The sequence below is a fragment of the Cupressus sempervirens genome, chromosome 5 (genome assembly GCF_028749045.1).
Source record: "Cupressus sempervirens isolate cs-2001-9-10 chromosome 5, ASM2874904v1, whole genome shotgun sequence".
NCBI lineage: Eukaryota > Viridiplantae > Streptophyta > Pinopsida > Cupressales > Cupressaceae > Cupressus > Cupressus sempervirens.
Window position 1 is genome coordinate 529,501,999 of NC_143122.1, and position 21,289 is coordinate 529,523,287.

The 21,289-nt window shown below is 33.7% G+C and overlaps 1 protein-coding gene across 4 annotated transcripts in view; it reads left to right on the forward strand.

The window, feature by feature from the left end:
• The first annotated feature begins 293 nt into the window (after positions 1-293).
• The window catches only part of LOC149557031 (RNA-binding (RRM/RBD/RNP motifs) family protein), a 229,235-nt gene continuing 208,239 nt past the window's right edge, over positions 294-21,289 (forward strand). For 2 of the 4 annotated variants that reach the window (XM_089831681.1, XM_089831684.1), the window contains exon 1: positions 321-686. The gene's annotated coding sequence lies outside the window, so the exon portion shown is untranslated. Of the gene's footprint in view, positions 687-21,289 lie in introns of all 4 variants that reach the window. The other 2 variants (XM_089831683.1, XM_089831682.1) reach the window with 2 other exon arrangements.

Consider the following 21,289-nt stretch of genomic DNA (forward strand, 5'->3'; position numbering starts at 1 on the left):
ACATCTAATTAAACCAATTAAAAAAAAATCATTTATACCTTCTTATATTATAATTTATCCAAGACTCTACTTAATATATACTCATTTCATTTCTATTTCCATTAATTTTTAAATTATTCTATTTTCTTTTAATCCTACCTCAATCCTACCTCAATAGTATTATTAACCCAAGACTCCGTTTAATATATACTCATTTCATTTCTATTTTCACCAATTTTTTAATTATTCTATTTCCTTTTTAATCCTACCTCAATATTATTATTATTAAACTAGCCTACACTAATTTTAAATTTAAAAGAAGACTTTTCTATTCAATCTCCATGCATACAATCTAGGTTACTAGGCGAATACAAAATTTCGGAGCAGTTTTCACCCGCGAAGTTGTCTTACACCGGGACAAAAAGCTTTGACAGAAAAAATTTCCTTGCCTCCTGAAAACAAATTTTAATTTGCATTCGGTAGTTTCGTTTAAAAGGCTGCAGAAAGCTTGTCTCCAGCTCAAGATTTCCGCAGCTCTATAATCCGATACTTTTAGTTCTACGTTTCGTTCATTGTGAATAGATTGAATCTGCAGTTCTCATTTTAATAAACTCTGCGTCGGAAGGGTTTCATAGTATTTTTTGTCAAGCCCAACCCATTTCATCCCATCGACTTTGTTGACAGCACACTCCGCGCAGAATCCCGAGGTAAGTCACTTGCAATGGTTTCAGTAAGTGTTGATTTTTGGAATTTCTATATGGCTGGTTGATTTCGTTTGTGTTTTATTTCATTCTAAAACTATGCCTGTTAAACGAGGATATCGTTTATGTCATTTTATGTACGTCTATTTTCATGTAAGGTAGTACTCTCAACATCTAAGGTTATTTTCGTGACATTTTCCGGACAAAATCACTATTGAACCGATACCAGCTACGGCTGATGCTGTAAATGCAATGATTGCCCGAGCTATGTTCATATTGAGTGATTATTAGAAATTGGACCATCTTCATATCTAATTTCACAAACCTTGTATATTATACATCATACATCTTCACATTTGGTGCCATTATTCTGCCTCCTGTACGTGAAAGACCAAACATCAACAGACAAGGGATTGAAGTGACAAAATGGCTAAAATTTTGAAGGATTGTGTTGATAATTGGCAAATAGCTTGGTTTTCCAGAGGGGTACATCCTTTTACAGAGTTTGTTACTTGCTCAGGACTTGGTGATTCAATTAGATACCAAGATGCGTATGGTATTAGTACATTCTTTTCTAAAACCACGTGTCGATATCACTTCAACAAAAACAGGGGTACTACATTCCGAAGATCATTTTCTCTCACACAGAGATGCCATTTGCACCAATTTGCAGTGATGTATTTGCACCAATTTGCAATGATTAAACATTCTTTTAGAAGCAATTCGAGACAAAATTGTGTCTGGAAGGTCTATTCTTGTAGTTAAAGTATTAGGTGTCTGTAACTGCAAAGAAAACTCCTCTTTCGAGAAAATTGAGTCAAGTCTTCTTTATGTGAAAAAATTGTGCACGTTGGCATTCATCTCTTGTGGCTGCCAATCTTCCAGATTTCTTCTCTAGTGTTGTTTTCCATTGCAAGGCACACATACAAAAGTCTCCTATAATCTGCTTTTATGCACTTTTGAAAGGTCTTAGCTGCTTTTCACTTCAAGAAGGTGCACACCATTATTTCATTTTGGTGTCATCTAACACGGTAATGTGCGTGACACTTAGCTTCTTCAGTCTTATTTTGACTGATAAGTTCCAATGGAAAACTAATCAACTAATAATTTCCTTTTAAAAACATTTTTTCTTTCAAGTCTTTGATACATTGGTACCTATAGCATTAATTAACAGGCCTTGGTTCTCTGTTCATTTTTCAGTTCTTATAAATAATAAAAATTGTGCCCATGCTTGTTGTACAGGACATTAGTTGCATTATAGAAGAAATATCATCTTCGATTTCTCCAAACAGGCTTTAAAACCTCTATTTGCATTTTAGAACACTTTGGAGGAGTAACCTTGTAGTCACTAAATAAATTAGCTTATCCACTCTTACTTATGTTAGGATATGACAGACTGTTCTTAATTTCCTTCTCAATATAATTTTTAGCTTAACAACTTGGAAAAGAACCATACGGTTAATCTAAGTAGCCGATGCTGGTTCTGATGTTGATGCGTGGATGCATGATTTTTTTTTTGGGAGATTTTGGATGCGTCCATATATATATATATATATATATATATATATATATATATATATTGTTAATGTATAGATTAGTTGAAGAGTTATTAATAACTCTTATATTGATGTTTATGTTATTCCATATGGTTAAAATATTTAATATACTCATATATATATATATATATATGCAGATATCCTAATTTACATATATATATGAATACATAAATAAGTTATGAATAAACTAATCTCCTCACATCAATCTATTATAATCTCTTCTCATCGATATATTATAATCGGGTGTCAACATGTTATCGGGTGTCGGCATGTTATAGTGTGTCGGCATTACCTGCAGTTACATAACTCACGCCCGATAGACGTGACTCAAGTAAGAGTCACGGCTATTGGTCGTGACTCTTGAATATATTGCACCTATATAAGAAAGCATCCCTGCTGACTTTGAAATACGTAGAACACATACATTACACAGTCTTCTGTATACAAAGCAGCGACAATCAGCATAATTCAGTTTCCAGTTTTCCTTATTGGGTTCAGTCAACATAAATCATAATATTGAAATATAATTTCGAATTATATTATTTATTCAGTCTGATACACTAACATGGTATCAGAGCAGGCTTAAAGAAGTGATCCTAAAATCAGACTTTAGACAAATATTATTCAAAAATGGTGAACGGCATGAGGCGAGAAGACAGATTAGAAGGAGATTCAGATTTTGCAGGCTGGAAGTTATGACTAAAATTCTTACTTAAAGAACATGGCCTAAATAAGTTTATTGAAAAATCTGACCCCTCACCTAAAGGAAATAATGAACAGGAAAAATGGGAGAGTAACAACAATAAAGCTATGAAAATTATTGTGGATGGCGTTAAAACTCATCTACATCTTGTTATCTAAGAATTGGACACTGCACATGAGATGTACAATGCTCTTGAAAATATGTTTGAGATAAATAATGCTGTTCAGATTTTCACATTAAAGGACAGAATGTGAAATATTAAAATGAATAAAGGAGAGAAAATTTCCTCTTACTTTATGAGAATAACTGAACTCCAAAATCAACTCTCATCCATAGGACACATTTGTGATGGAAAGGAGTTAGCAATAATGGCTCTTAAAGGCCTTCCATCATTGTGGGATACCTTCAGACAAGGGGTATATGCTCTCGGTCAAAACTACCTTAATTTGAAAGACTTAAAGCTGATTGTATACAAGAAGATTGTATGCAAGTAGCTTGAGGCCAAAATGTTTCTTTGTCAAAAGAAGATTTACAAGTTCTCTCAACTCAAGTAAATAAGAAGAAAAGAAAATTCAAAGGAAAAAGGAGGCCACCTAACTTCTCCAAAATGTAATGTTTTAGGTGTGATAAAATTGGACATCCAGCAGCTAGATGTCCTGATAGAAATAAGCCACAAGCTTCATTTGCAACCACTCAAAACTCAAATGGAAATTTTCAACACAATGCTTTCTATTCAGCACTCTACAGTGAAGCATCAACCAGATCAAGTACTTGGGTAATTGATAGCGGAGCCTCTCAACATATTACAGGTTTTAAAGGACAGTTAGACTCTATCAAAGAAGACTATGTTGATGAAGTAACCATTGGAGATGATACAAGCTATCCCGTAATGGGAATAGGAACATGTACTATTTATCTAAAATCAGGGAAAACAATTGAACTTACCAAGGTACTATATGCACTTGGTATAAAATAAACTTGCTTTCTATCTCTGCTCTTGAAGATGAAGGATTCAGAGTTACATTTATGGAAGGAAAGGTCTTAGCTTGGCCTAAGAATTCTAACATAAAAAATGAGTACAAGATTGGCTCTAGACATGGATGTTTTATTAGATTAACTCTCGCTCTCTCATTTAACTCTAATTTATGATTCTTTCAAAGAAAATGAAATCTGGCACAGGAGACTAGGTAATCTTCATTTCCGAGGATTATCTTCTCTAGGAAAAATGGTAACAAGTATACCTAAACTTAATTCATATCATGAAGGAACTTGCAAAGGTTGTGCTCCAGGGAAGAACTACATTCCAAAATAATCAAACCAAATCCAAAGAAGTTCTAGAACTTATTCATTCAGACTTATGTGGTCATATGTCATTTCCTTCTCTAGGAGGTTCTCTATACTATATCATATTTGTGGATGATTTTTCTAGGAAGACTTGGATCTATTTTCCTAAAAGTAAAGAATCTGAAGAAATCTTGACAAAATTTAAAGAGTTTAAAGCCCTTGTAGAAAACCTTTTTGGAAAGAAAATAAAAGTCTTAAGAATAGACAATGGTAAAGAGTACATTTTTGATATCTTTATAAATTATTGTAAAACTGTTGGGATCAAGAGGGAGTGTTTTCTTCCTTATAATCCTCAACAAAATGGAATAGCTGAGAGAAAGAATAGATCAATAGTGCATTCTGCTAAAGCAATGCTTCATGATCAAAATCTTGAAACTTTTCTTTGGGGAGAAGCTTCAAATACTGCTATTTTCCTTCAAAATAGATGTCCTCACTCTCATCTTGAATTCAAGACTCTTGAAGAGGTATTTATCGGGAAGAAACCTGATCTTAAATACCTGAGAATTTTTGGTTGCCTTGTTTATGTACATATTCCTAAAGAGAAGAGAACCAAACTAGAGGCCTCAAGAAAGAAAGGAATCTTTGTAGGTTATAGTGAAACTTCCAAAGCTTATCGTATCTATATCCTTGGATAAAGAAATATTGAACTAAGTCGAGATGTAATATTTGATGAAGATTTGGCCTACAAAAGATCTAAAGATGAAAATGAATCAATCTCATAAGAAACTCTAGAAAAACAAAACTCTGATAATGAGAGGGAGTCCCTAATGGAGGAAGATAAATCAATTGAACCCATGGACATTACTCACACCTCTGAGGAAAAGAAAAGACCACCATGGGCCAGAATGCTAGTTGAAGAAAACAATTCCATTCCCTCAGATTTCATTAGGGAAAGAAAACTTCCTAACATATACTCAAGTTACATTGCATTAATGAGTGAGATCTCCATTTCTGAACCATCTGATGTAAAAGAAGCTATAAAACATCAACATTGGAAAGATGCCATGACAGAAGAATATAACTCCATACTTAAAAATGATGTTTGGGATATTGTTCCTAGAGCCAAAAATAAATCAGTTGTCTCCTCAAAATGGCTATTTAAAATTAAACATGCTGCAGATGAAAGTATTGACAAGTACAAAGCAAGGTTTGTAGCAAGAGGATTTTCCCAAAAGGAAGGAATGGACTATGGGGAATCTTTTGTTCCAATAGCCAGATATACTTCAGTCAGAACTATTTTAGCCATTGCTGCATCCAAGGGATGGAAAATTTCATCAAATGGATGTAAAGGCTGCATTTTTGAATGGTGTTATAGAAGAGGAGGTTTATCTTGAACAACCAGAAGGATTTGAAGTACACATTAAACAATCTCATGAAAATTGAAAAAGGCATTATATGGATTGAAACAAACTCCTCGAGCTTGGTATGAACAAATAGATCAGCATCTAACTAAACTTGACTTCTCTAAAAACATTGCAGATCCAAATTTATATTACAAGGTAGTATAGGGAGATATGTTAATCATGGTTCTATATGTTGATGATCTTTTGATTACAGGAGAAGATCATCTAATTGAAAAATGTAAACAAGATCTCATATCTGAATTTGAAATGAAAGATCTAGGAATACTACACTACTTCTTGGGACTAGAAGTATGGCAGCATTTAAAAAGAATCTTCTTAAATCAAAGGAACTATACTCTAGATCTACTCAACAAATTTGGCATGTTGGATAGCAAGGCAATGAAAACTCCTATGGAAACAAACTTTCAGAAACTAAAAGAAGCAACCAAAGATTCTGAAAGTGTTGATCCTACTCTATATCAACAAATAATTGGTTCTTTAATGTATTTGGTAAACACAAGTCCTGACATTTGTTATGCTGTAAATGTTCTCAATCAGTTCATGTGCAAACCTAAACAAACTCATTTAGTAGCAGCAAAACACATTCTCAGGTATCTCAGTGGTACAATTGGATATGGTCTCGAATACTCTAAAATTGAACTAAATCTAAGAGGATCTACAGATTCTGATTGGGTAGGAAATTCAGAGAATCGTAAGAGCACTTCAGGATGTTGTTTTACCTTGGGTTCAGCGATGATATCTTGGTTTAGTTGAAAGCAATCTTTAGTAGCACAGAGTTCTACAGAAGCCAAGTACATAGCTGCATCTATGGGAGCAAGAGAAGCTGTGTGGTTGAGGAAACTTCTATTTGGATTATTTGGGAAGCCACTTCCACCTACTACTATTTATTGTGATAACCAGAGCTGCATCAAGCTATCTTTTAATCCAGTGTTTCATAATAGATCGAAACACATCGAGATACCATACCACTATGTTTGAGACATGGTCGAGAAAGATGTAATCAAGTTGGAATATATTAGTACAAAGGATCAAATTGTAGACACTCGTACCAAACCACTTGCTAAGACAAAAGTAGAGCATTTTCGTAAAGAACTTGGTATGATTGTAAAATCTGAGGAAATGTCTTAGAGAAATTGATTATTGTACATTTTATATATTATAAATAAAACCTGTTTTAATCATTAAGAAGTGACGACTTCAAAATGATTTCACTTGTATCAGGAGAAGTTGTTGTAAAGTGATGTCCTTACAATAACTTGTAGCATGATTCATTTTTTTGTGAAATTGTTTCATGTAAAGTCTTTATCTTATAATTCAACAACTAGGCGTTTGATATCATTAATTTGATTATCTACAAGTTGCTTGTATAGATATATTTTTGGTACTTGGTGAATATCTTGCCTTGATATTCTGATAGGCCATTATGACATTGAGTACTTGGTGATCATCATTCAATTGATGTTTCTGATAGGCCATTGCTCTAGAGAGCTTGGTGAATATCATATAATTGATATTCTGATAGGCCAACTCTCATATTACATGATGTCAAATATAAGTTGATTAAGTTGATCAATCAATACTAATCTGACACTGTATAAAGAAGTCTTTTGATCAAAGACCTCTTATGTGTGTTTATCTTACTAATCTAAGAGGGAATGTTAATGTATAGATTAGTTGAAGAGTTATTAATAACTCTTATATTGATGTTTATGTTATTCTATATGGTTAAGATATTTAATATACTCATATATATATATATATATATATATATATATATATATATATATATATATATATATAAGTTATGAATAAACTAATCTCCTCACATCAATCTATTATAATCTCCTCTCATTGATATTATATAATCGGGTGTCAACATGTTATCGAGTGTTGGCATTAGCTACAATTACATAAGTCACGCCCAATAGATGTGACTCAAGTAAGAGTCACGGCTATCAGTCGTGACTCAAGTAAAAGTCACGGCTAATAGTCATGACTCTTGAATATATTGCACCTATATAAGAAAGCGTCCTTGTTGACTTTGAAATATGTAGAACACATACATTACATAGTCTTCTGTATACAAAGCAACGACAATCGACATAATTCAGTTTCCAGTTTTTCTTATTGGGTTCAGTCAATATAAATCTTAATATTGAAATATAATTTAGAATTATATTACTTATTTAGTCTGATAGACTAACACACACACACACACATAATTTATGTATGCAAAGAAATATACTAAACCATTCCATAGCACGATACTTCACCATTGATAACTCAAATTGAAATAATAGTAATACTAATACCTAATTAGTAAATTACTAAAGTTCAAGATTCCAATGCAATTTAAATTACTAAAGTTCAAGATTCCAATGCAATTTAAATTACAAAATCAAAACATAGGTCATGATTCAATATTGATCAGTCAAGAGTTAAGGCTCAAGATTCACAAATCAAATTCAGTCAATCAGAATCATAATGATTCCCAAAAAAATCCACACTCTCATCATCTCCTTTTGCTGCAAGACTTGAGAGTTCATTTGAACCAAACATGGTTCCACTTGTGCTAGATGCACGTGCCATGATGTTGTCAACATCATCATTTGTCATTACAGCAAGATCCTGAATTGTAGCATCTAAGTTTGCACATTTAGGGGCTACATCCCAAAGCTTGGTTGACCCTTCTTTCTATCCATCCTCCTCACATGACAAAAGACGCAAGTTGGTATGTATATAAATCAAGTCCTTAGCTTTCTTTGAGCCCAACCAGTTGCATTTCACTGAATGGATATAGGAGTATGTACTCCAATTCTGTTCAACAGAGGAACAACTTGTTGCAACCTGGATAGTTTTCACATAACTAAACGTACAAATGAAAAGCAAATTAAAGAATGTTAAACACTAAATTGTAGAATACAATTGTTAAACAAAAATAAATCAAAACTTACTTGCGAGAGGATCTTTATTGCAAGAGGTTGTAGATTCTTGAATGGTTGACCATACATGTACCACCATGTGATAGCTCTTATGTCATTTTGGTCCTTTATTGCATATGGAGTAAGTTTTGATGTTGAAGCAAATAAGTCAAATTGTAGCCTTACCTTTTTGTGCATTTCATCATTTGAAGAGTCTTGCAAATGCATTGTAGCACCCAGTAGCAACTTCTTCATCTGCATATAGTACAACTCTATCTGGCATAGCAAGTATTCCTTGGCTATGGTACCTTAGAGATAAGGCATATGCAAGGAGGTGCAATGAGGTAGTCCTCTTCTCCCAATGATGATGAATGATTACCTCCACTTTGTTGCCCAAAGCTTCACATTGTGTGAGGTTATTCTCATGTGCTTGTATGGAGAGCTTTATCTTTTCTACCATGGTGTCCATGCCATCGTACAACCCCCCCCCAAAGCAGGGTGCATTTGTATTAGCAAAGCGTAGCATTGTCATGATAGGCTCGGTGAAATACAATACAAATTGCACACGAGCCCAACAATGCTTATCCAAGACCAAACCCTTGACCTTCAGGGCTCTCTTTGAATTTGAAGCCTTCCATACATCCCATTGGCTAGAAATAACCATTTGGCTAAATGCCACTTGCACCTTGAGGAGTCGTTTCTTAACAATAGTATGAGATGCAAATCTAGTCTCAACAACCTAAGCAAGTTAACAATATGACAATATATAAAGCAAAGTTATAAACAAGTAATAATTTGATAATTGAACATGAATATAAAACTTATTAAAAATAAATAAATAAATGAAACTAACTTATTACAATTTCAAATTTACCTTCAACAACTCCAAGTTGGAGAATGATTTTAATATGGATTGTGACATGTGGTGGTTTGTCACAAACATTTGTATCTCCTCTCTCTCTTGGTATATTTGCTTCACCCAATCTATTTGGGTGCCAATTTGTTGCATGACCAAGTTGAAAGAGTGTACGATGTATGGTGTCCAAAAATATGGTCGTATTGAGACTCAACCAAAACACCTACACCCCTACAATTTTTGGCATTATCTGTGATCACTTGGACCACATTCTCACTGCCCACCATCTCTATTGCCTCAATGAGAATTCTAGAAATGAATTGTGAATCCTTAACTTCTCGTTCACAATCAACCGTCCTCAAAAACATTGCCCCTTTGGGGGACATTGCAATCACATTTTCAATGGTCAGTGTCTTGTATCTTTCCAAGAAGTCCTAATTGGTTGAAGAGCTTTGTCTATAGAAATCTTTTCTACGCACTTTTTCAAACCCAGGACTAGTGTAATCAGCTGGTGCTTTAAGGATGGCTGCAACCATTTCTTTCCAATATGGCGATCTTACCAAATTGAAAGGAAGACCATTGGCATAAAGGCAACATGCAATTGCTTCATCAGCAAGCTCTCTTGCCTCCATTTTGAATCTTGATCCAATGGACCTCTTTTGTGGGTAATAACTTTTACTTCTTCATCTTCCTCTCCCACTTGCAAGAATGGAAGTTTGGAGGATGCAACATGATCGAAGGGCACATTCACTTTGCTCTTTGTGGATGAAGGTTTATACAAACTTGTTTTTGATTGGTCACTAAACAATCAACAACTTCTTGTTCTTTTATAAATTCGACTAATTGTGCATCACTCATCCTTTATCCATCTTTGCTTCCCTTGCACAATCCTATTCCTTTATTGATAGGGCCCATAAAATGAGCTTTGACCCAAGAATATGAGCTGTTGAATGGTTTACTATGACATACATTGCAATTCCAAATGTATGACCCACCTCTTGAAACCTATGATAATCTTGTGGTGTGTCTCCATAATGGAGATGCTACATCAATATTGAAGTTATCACTTCGTTCATCTTGCCTTGCTGGTGAACTTTCACTACCAGTAGTGGTCATTCTTGCACAATATTGTAAATGTAAAGGATCTTTGATAGAGAATCTAATTGATTTTATTATTTTAATCTAATAGATAATATCTGAATATGTATTATATTAATTATAGATTGAAGGTCTGATATAATAGTTTGTAAATAATATTAGACTGAATATGGTATCTTTAATGTCTGATATAATTATCAGACTGAGTGAGTATAGATTGTTAACACAAATCGATATGATAACCTGAAGAGTGTTTGATCACCGATGAATGCTTATATCACTGCCCGATGAATACTTGGATCACTGCTGCTTTTATTGGTGTCCATGACCATCAACATACTTGATATAAATAAGGAAAGAAGCACATGCCCCCGTAGGGGCATGACTCTACGTGGCCAATGACAACATAGGGTCATGACCCTACAAGGGCATGTAATTAGATAAGTTTGACCATATTATATACTAACCGATTCTTAGTATCGATTATCTTTTGTTATGATATTACACTTTATATATATATATAAGTGTATAAACATATCTATCTAAATATGATATAACAAATATGAATGACTTCTCTGACATAGGCTTAATCATATACATGTATAAACATATATTTCTAAATATGATATAACAAATATGAATGACTTCTCTAACATAGACTTAATCATATATATATATATATATATATATATATATATATATATATATATTTTGTGTGTGAGTATATAAGAGAGTCATATATTAAAACACTTCTCCCGATGCTATATATTTAACACTCCCTCTTAGCAAGGGAGAAGTGAAATATCAATCAGATCTCATGATTGTAACATACGGTTTTTCATAACAAAACAAAGACGATTTATAAAGAGCTTTTCCCAACAAATTATTGAACAATTAACTGAATTCCTTTTCATAACACATTAACTGTTTTAACTACCAACGATTAATTGAATTAATCGCGTTCATCTGAGATAACTATATCAATGATCAACTGAAATAACTAAAATAACGATTAACTGAAATAACTGTATCAATGACAATTGAAATAACTAAAATAACGATTAACTGAAATAACTATATCAATGATCATCTGTAATAACTAAAACAACGATGAACTAAAATAATTGTATCAATGATCATCTGTAATAATTGGAATAACGATTAACTATCTTTTTCTACATGCAAAGAGGTAAATGCTTAAGATGAAAAGAAGAGAAAAACATACAAGTATTATCCGGTGAGTCTTTAGTTGGTTGTGCAAGCCCTGGCTTTCGGTAAGAGGAGAAGTATTGACTTAGGCTTAACCTCTCAACCTCAGACCATACTTATCCCCACACAATCTATTGAATTATAAAGACCCTCTCTATCCTAGGATTGGGCTTGGGATACTTTTAGTCCAACCACATGAGCATTCTGGTGTTTAGAATGTCCGCACAGTTACGGATGAAAATGTTTGAATAACTGACACCACTGACATCAAGTGATCTTGGATGACAAACATGCCTTTAAACGACCTTGGCCAAGGTTTTCCTGATGGGTTCAATGACTCGATCACCACTGCTCGACTTGACAACAGGAGAACAACATTACGGACATGCATGAGCTATTAAGTAAAGTTATTTAGATTTAATGTATCATATCTGATTTCACTTACATGTCATTGCAAATTCCATCTCACCTCTTCACCTTTTCCATGGCTATACAACCAGTGAGTCCTAGGTGCTTGGAATCTTAGAGCAATTGGCTTTGTCTGTTGATTCATGAAAATTATATGCTTCCAGCATTTCACAATCTATGATTTGGGAGATTATATTCCTTAAGACTTGCAGAAATAAATATCATTCGATTCAAATTTCCAATGGCAAAAATAATTTATGATTCCATGTCATGGATACTTCACTATGATTTATGGTAAACAACTCCCTAAAGTCATTTAAGTGTGAATGATTATAATCTGCAGCTTACTACTATGGAAATCAAATTGCAATGACAATTGCTAATGGAATTATAGCAATATTTGGAAATGATTAACCACATGACTTGGCATAATTTCGGAAATGTTTGGAGTCTTGCTAGACGCTTATGTATCAACTCTTCTTCGATTTGCTTTCCAGGTGTAACCACAGTGTGCAAATACAACCTCAACTTCAGCAAGGAAGGAACAACATACGGTAGATTGTAACAAGAATGGCACTGCTATAAAATGCTGAGGTTATGAATGGAATTTTGCAGAGATTCGAATGGTATTTGTAGAGTATCGGGTGGTAGGTGGAAGCTAGAAATGAGCAAGGAAAAACAAGAATAAGAAAGGAAGTCGGGAATGTGATATTGTATGTCCTCCGTCTCTCTCGACCTCATGATATATATTATAGGTTAAAGGATTCTTTGGCTTCCAAGAAGCTGTAACACAAAAGAAATGTCTTGGCTTTTTGAACGCCAAGGAAATGTGCCAAGTGTTCAATCGATTTTAAGCAAGAGAAAGAGAATAAAAGGATGGAAGAAGATTTGAAGGTTATAAATCAAAAAATATTATGGTTTATATCTATTTACGTACACGTAGATATATTGGTGAGGTGGCACCATTTTATTATAAAGAAAATAATATTATTGTGTCACTTTATTTTTATATCTATGTATACGTATATAGGTATATATTATAATAATATGGTGAAAGATCATTCAGAATCCTTTGAGGTATGTATTATATTTTAATTAAATTATTTTATGTTTTAAATTGTTTATTTAATAGCTCATGCGGGTCCTTCGGTTGTATCCTGAAGTTTAAATTGTTAGGTCCATACCAAGGCAATTTAAAGTCATACTTGTCAATTCTGATGATTGGAATAAGCTAGTATCCCATTTTGTTGATCTTGTTTAGCAATGCTTCCCCCTTTCATCTTCTTCTGCAATCATCCGTGCAATACTTTCACGATAGTAACAAGTTCCATAATAATTTTCATATAAACATTTTAAAGAATTTAATTATTAACCATAATTCCAAAATCAAGCAACTGCTAATCATCACATGACAAATAATGGATAACGACCATTTTCATTAACAGTTGATACAACGAATATAAATAACTACTTACTTCACATTATATGAAAGAAAAATCAATCTAACGACTATGAGCAAATTTAAAATTAGGTCAAACATTGGGATGTAACAATGATCTTAGCAACCACTTGTAGGTGAGTTGGTCTGTGCTTTGAGGTTTACTTCTTTGAGGTCACAGGTTCGACTCCCCTTCGTAGTGGAGAAGGGCTATAGACCAGTTTCCCTTACGGGACTTTCGTGCCAAGTACTTGCTCTACTGGCTTGGGGTATAGGACTGGATTTCTCCCCCAAAGTAATTTATTAAAGGAAGTGATGGGCTTGTGGTGGATTTTTTGAGTATCCTTAGGTGGTACTTTTGTATAATTATGGATTGTACTTGGCACACATGCAAGGTTAAAGGTTTATTGGAGATCATAAACACCTTACTCTCCTTTTTGGTTACCGTTTTTCAGCTGAGTTGCAGGTGCAGAGCCGAATACGAGATGGGAGGGGAACCAATAAAGTAAGAGCCGAATAATTGCAAAGAGTGGAAGACGAATTTAGATGTTTGGGACATTTTGCAAAAAGGGAAAGTCATGGCTTATATCAAGAAACTTCAAGGGTATAAGCCACACATTACAGAGACCTTTTTCAAAAATTGGATTGAAGATAGGGTAATGCTACATGGGTTCACTGTGAAACTATTGGAGGAGTTCATCGTTGAGATTACGGGTCATCCAATGGAGGGTCTCAAATTCAACAAGGAAACTAGTATCTCAAATGCGGCCTTCAAAAAATTTCCTAAAACTGATGAAGAGAAGAAAAAACTGGAGAAGAATGGCGATTTCTACGACCTCAGCCAGATTAAGGTAATCTGGAGGGATGTTTTATCATGCATCCGTGAGTATTTTATCCTCGATGGTAGAGCTAAGAGAGTCCACAAGTTTCATTTTGTGTTCCTAAATCATTTTAGGTATAAAGACATAATTTCTTTCCTGTTCTCCCTAAAGTACTCTCTGATACAAAGCCTCCAAGCACTTTGGAAGAAGGTTTCTTGTCCTGTGCTCCATGAGGGCTTAATCCTTCTCATTGATAAGTGTTGTAAAAGTAAGACTGTTAAACCCTCTCCAATTTTGGGAAAAAAAGGAAAGTGTTTGGAATGAATCTCACTCAAAGAAAAAAGGTAAAAAGTGAGGAAGGCACTAATGATAGCAAGAGCACCAAAAAGGGTCATAAGCGGGAGATTAAAAAGAAGAATGTTGAGGAAGTGACGAATTTTGAGAATTCTGTTGAGGATGATAATAAAACCGAAATGGGAGACTTTAGCTCAAACCTGGAAGGTTATTTTGGGAGCAAGGGCATGTCAATTGGTAAGGACTATGTGGAGGAAAGTAAAGACAGAAAAATTGAATCAAATGCAAGGTCTGAAGCTCTAAAGGATGATGAGGGGAAAGATAATGTTCATTTTTCTCCTCCTAATATCAAATCCAGCGAGGAGAAAATGGACATTGACACAGAAAAGAACAACAAGGGTAATGTCCTTGTTATGAAAGAGCACAACCCGAGTAAGGAGAAGGAAGAGGAGTTAAAGGAGAAGTAAGATGCTAACACTGACATCTAGGTCAATAACACTACCACTGACGTTGTGATTAGGACTGAAGAAGGTAATAGGGATGAGCCTCACCATGCGAAGCTCTCTTTTCTTCATACTGCCAAGCTAAAAGCAGAGGCATCCCTACAAGCGGACTCGTGGCTATATAATGAAATCATAGTGCTCAAGAAAAAAGTTGGGGTCATTTAGAAAGAGATGGACCGTGAACGTGCTATGAGAGCCCACCTAGAGAAACAAGTTGGTAACATCCCTGAAAAACTAAAGGATTATGAGCTAGAACTCCGTCAACTTATTAAGGATAGCAGGCTGAGAATGGAGCAAGTTACTTTTAGTTTGTGCGCCGTAGCGACAAGTCTAGGCAAGAAAAGCAACGAGGAGATCATGTCTCTAGACACTATTGGGGTAAGCAGTCTAGGAGGGCCTAGCAAGAGAACGAGGCAGAGTATGAGGAAAAAGATTGTTGATGCTCTTGAGGTTCCCGTTTTTGCCATGGTTGATATTATCTAGAGTACTATACAAGTAGGCAAGAAGGTGGAGACGAGCATCATGGAACTGCTGTAGGTGCTTGTTGTGGTTGTTGGTCCAGGTGGTTTTGTTGGATCCTATTTTTTATTTTCCAGCTTTTTTGTTTAAAATTTAGGTTCCAGGTCCTTGTAAAACTTGAATGTGTTTGGTTTAAACTTGCAGTTTTAGGTCCTTGTAAAACTTGGTTTGTTTTTAATGCTAGTCTTTTTCTTTTGTTAAAGAATTTCGGGTCCCTTCAAAACCCGTTTGTACCTTAATCTAAAACAAATTATCTGACTTGAACACTATGAAATAGTGACTTGTCAAATAACTATAATCACAATGTTATGAACACTATCATAATATGTATTATGATTTCTGGCATTCCGGATCAACAACTAAAGTGATCGTAATACTTTCGTTATCAATGACTTCCAACATATCCGGAACATAAACTGTGATGATAAAAGGCCTATTATTTGTAAGATTGTCATCTTACAATGATTACCTTTTGAATATATATTTCTATGAAAGATTGTCATCTTTCATTACACATTTGATGCAACTATTTAATTAGAATTATAAACACAAATAAAATTGAAACTCAAATTCAATATTCAAAGTTACAATTTGACCATACCAAGTTTTCCTTTAAAATATTCCAACTTAACCTTGGCAAGAGGTTTGGTAAGAACATCTGTTGTTTGCTCATTTGTATTTATGTACTCTAGTTTGATATTATTTCGATCTACCATATGCCTAATGTAATGATAAGGTATTTCAATAGGCTTAGATTGATTGTGGAAAACTAGATTTGCTAAAAGCTTGATACAACTTTGATTATTGTAGTGAATGATAGTTGGCTTCAAAGGTTTCTTGAACAACCCAACTAGCAACTTTTACAACCATACTACTTCTCTGGCTCCCATGGATGAGGCTATATATTTTGCTTTAGTGGAGCTTAAGGCAACTGAAGATTGCTTTCTTCTAAACCAAGAAATCATTGTAGATCCAAGACTAAAACAACATCCTGTAGTACTCTTACGTTCAGTAGAGCTGCCGATCCAGTCAGAATCTGAATATCCATGAAGATTGATTTCAACTTGATCATATTTGAGTCCCATACCAACTGAACCTCTTATGAATCGTAAGATGTGCTTAGCTGCCATAAGATGTATCTTCTTTGGTTTACACATGAATTGACTTAATGTATTAGTTGCATAACAAATGTCATGATGAGTATTCACCAATTACATTAGTGATCCGATGATCTGCCTATAGTAAGTAGGATCAGTAGGTTCAAATTAAAATCTATCATCCTTCAGTTTATGTAATTTAGCTTCCATAGGAGTAGTAATTGGTTTACAATCCATCATTCCAAATTTAGTTAAAATATCAACAATGTATTTTCCTTGATTTAAGAAAATGTAGTTCTCCTTTTGCCAGACTTCTAGACCTAGGAAGTAATGAAGAAGTCTTAGATCTTTCATATCAAATTCTGCTATTAGTTCCTGTTTGCATTTAGTTATGAGATGTTCTTCACCTATTATTAGCAAGTCATCAACATATAATACAAGAATAATCATATCATCTCCATTTATTTTGAAGTATATGTTAGGACCAACTTCATTCTTGGAATACCCTAATTTTGTGAGATAGCTGTCTATTCTTTCATACCATGCCCTGGGTGCTTGTTTTAGGCTATATAGTGCTTTCTTTGATTTACACACATGAGAATTTTTGTCATGAGTGATGAATCCTTCTGGTTGCTCATAATATAGTTCTTCAATTTCACTGTTTAGGAATGCTGTTTTGACATCCATCTGATCTATCTTCCACCCTTTGGATGCGGCAATTGCTATTTATAGTCCTAATTGATGTGTACTGGGCGAATCAAGCAAATGTTTTTTCATAATTAGTTCCTTCCTTTTGTGAGATTTCGCAAGCTACAAATCTGACTTTATATTTTTCAATGTTGTCGTCAGATGCATGTTTGATTTTGTATAGCCATTTAGAAGAAACAACTGATTTATTCTTCGGTCTGGGTACAACATCCCACATATCATTTTTTAGTATTGATTGATATTCTTCAATAATTGCATCTTTCCAAGATTTGTGTGATAAGGCTTCTTCGACATTTGAAGGCTTTGTTTTGATGAGTTTAGAGAGTAGTGCTACATAGCATGATTGATTTCTTGTTCTCTTGCTTTCTTTGACTACTTCATCAGGTTCTATGTGATTTTCTTCTATCATTTTTTTAGCCCAAAGTGGTCTCTTTTTATTGTTAGGATTTTTAGTATTCTCTGAATTTGGAATATTAGTTGTAACATGTTCAGTATCATTCTCCCTCTCATTCTCTACTGAAAGATCCTCATCTAGTTCAGTAGTAGGTTCTGTGTATGATTCATCAATGCTCTTTGAAAGGTTAAAGGCAATGCCTTCTTCAAATTTTACATCTCTACTGACTTCGATGGTTCTTTGACCAAGGACATAGATCCTGTAACCTTTGGTTGATTCTGTATCCGATGAGAATACCCTTCTTTCTAGATGGTTCTATTTTGTTCTCTTTTCTTTAGGAATATGAATATAAACATGACACCCAAATATTCTTAGGTGGCTTAAGTCTAGTTTGATGCCTATAAATACTTCTTTAGGAGTTGTATTTTCCAATATTGAGTGAGGATATCTATTTTGAATATAAACTACAGTATTAGAAGCTTCAGCCTAAAAAGAGGTATGAAGATTTTGGTCATGAATCGTAACTTTGGCTTATCCAATTATGGATCTGTTTTTTCGTTCAGTTACTTCATTCTGTTGAGGATTATAAGGTACATAAAACTCCCTCTTAATCCCAACAGTAACACAAAAATCTTTAAAATTTTCTGAGATGTATTCACCTCCATTATCTAATCTTAGGGTTTTGTTTTTCTGTCCAAACTGATTTTCAACTAGGGCTTTGAATTTTTGAATTTAGATAACACTTCAATTGATTCCTTTTATTTAAGGAAGTAGATCCAAGTTCTCCTAGAATAGTCATCTATGAAGATCACATAATAGAGACATCCATTTAGGGAAGGTACAAACATAGGATCACATGGATCAGTATGAATAAGTTCAAGTACATAATTTGATTTGTGTACACTTTTTGGAAAGGATTTTTTCTGTGTTTTTACCTAGGGCACATCCTTTGCAAATGTCTAAATGATTAGGTTTAAGGCTAGGTAACCTTGTTACAATTTTTCCTATTGATAATAAAGCACGGAAATGAATTCTATGCCATATTTCATTTGTGTTAGATGTTTCATGATTTAGAGCTAAATTTTGTTGGTTTCAAAATTTATATAAACTTCCATCTCTAAATCCAATGGATATAGCTTTCTTGATATTTGAATTCTTTGGCAAAGATAGAACTTCATCTTCTTGAAAGGTGATTCGATACCCTTGATCAACAAGACTAGAGATAGAGACCAAATTTCTTTTTATACTAGGTACAAATAAAATATTCTTAAATTGGAGAGTAACACCTGAATTTAGTTGAATTGAACATGATCTAATATCTTTAATCGGGTGTGTAGAGTTGTCTCCAATGGTTACTTCTTCAGAGGGGAGTATCCTTGGAAGCTTTCAAATTTATCTCTAGAGCTTGTGATATGACGTGATGCTCCATTGTATATAATCCTAGTATTTTTGTTGGAGTTTAATTCATTTGAGAGTGCTAGATAAAATGCATAGTTTTCTTCTTTTTTGTCTTTTGCCTCTTTGATTTTTGCTAGAGCTGCTTGAATTTTCTTTCATTCTAGATAGAAGTTATGAGTGTGACCAAATTTGTCACATTTGAAACATTGTACTTTTGACCAATCTCATTTGTTGTATGATTTGTTGAATTTCTTTCTATTTTGTTTGAATTTACCTTTCTTTTCTTTATTGTTAGTATTATCTTGAAGAGCTTGAATGTTTCCCTCTTGATTTAAGTTGATTCATTTGGAAACTAATCTTGACTCTTCTTGAGTGCATTCATTTTTAAGTAGATCAAATTTAGGAAGATCAGGTCAAGAGCTTAGACCACAAATAAAAGTTTCCCAATATAGTGGTAGTCCTTTTAAGACTAAAATGCTAAGTTCTTTGTCATCTACTTGACTTCCAATAGTCACAGGTTGATCTTTCAACTCAGAATTTCTTAAGAAATAAGACATAATTGATTCTCCATTGTTCATTTTGATATATAGAAGATCTTACTTCAATGTTAGCAATCTACTAGTGTTAATTTTGAAATTATTCTTAATTCTAGAAAACATCTCAAAAGCTGTTTAAAGACTAGATATAGAGGGGAGAATGTGATCCTTCAAAGAATCTATAATAATTTTCATGGCGTTGTTGTTGTGCCTCTTCCATGTTGTTTTATCTGGATCATTTTCTGGTATTGGTTTATTTGACTCTATATGTTCTTCTAATTCCATCTCTCGTAGTACAATCATAACTCAAAATTTCCATATGCAAAATTTGAAGCTCCTTCAAGTCTATCCTTTAACCTTATGTGCTTCACCATTTTGAATTGAAGATATTTAAAATCTAATATTAATAGTTGCGAGATCGAGTTTCTCTATCAAGATGGCTTTGATACCAAGCAAATGTAAAGGATTTCTGATAAAGAATCTAATTGATTTTATTATTTCAATCTTATAGATAATATCTGAATATCTATTATATTAATTACAGACCGAAAGTCTGATACAATAGTCAGTAAATAATATTAGACTGAATATGGCATCTTTAACGTCTGATATAATTATCAGACTGAGTGAGTATAGGCTGTTAACACAAATCGATATGATAACCCGAAGAGTGTTTGACCATCGATGAATGCTTATATCACTGCCTGATGAATACTAGGATCACAACTGCTTTTATTTGTATCCATGACCATCGGCATACTTGATATAAATAAGGAAAGGAGTACATGCCCCCGTAGGGGCATGACTCTACATGGCCATTTGACCCTATCTGGGCATGTAATTAGATAAGTTTGACCATATCATATACTAACAGATTCTCAGTATTGATTATCTTTTGCTTATGACAGTACACTTTCTATATATATATATATATAAATATGATTAAGTCTATGTTAGAGAAGTCATTCATATTTGTTATATCATATTTAGATATATACATTGATACACGTGTGTGTGTGTGTGTGTGTGTGTGTGTGTATAAGAGAGAGTCATGTATTAAAACACCTCTCTCTTGATGCTATATATTTAACAAATACGAACTTGAATCTAATAAGAAAATAACAAAATTAAATTAGAAATATTTAAATAAACTATAAACATCAAACATACAAGTGCAAATATGCGAGGCAAGAATACCCAAAAAAAAAAAGCTAAACTTGTTCCTTCGTTTCTTTAAATTTTTTTGGGAAAACTTGAAAAAATTATTCCAAAACTTGAAAAATTCATGAACATAAAAAAAAAACCATTAAAAAATCTCATTAAATGAATCAAATGCTTACCTTAGATGCTTAGACTTTACTATAGAAGCTATTAGACACCCTACAAATGATTCTCTTCAAAAATAATGACCTTGCTTTCCAAATGCCAAAATGGACGCCAAA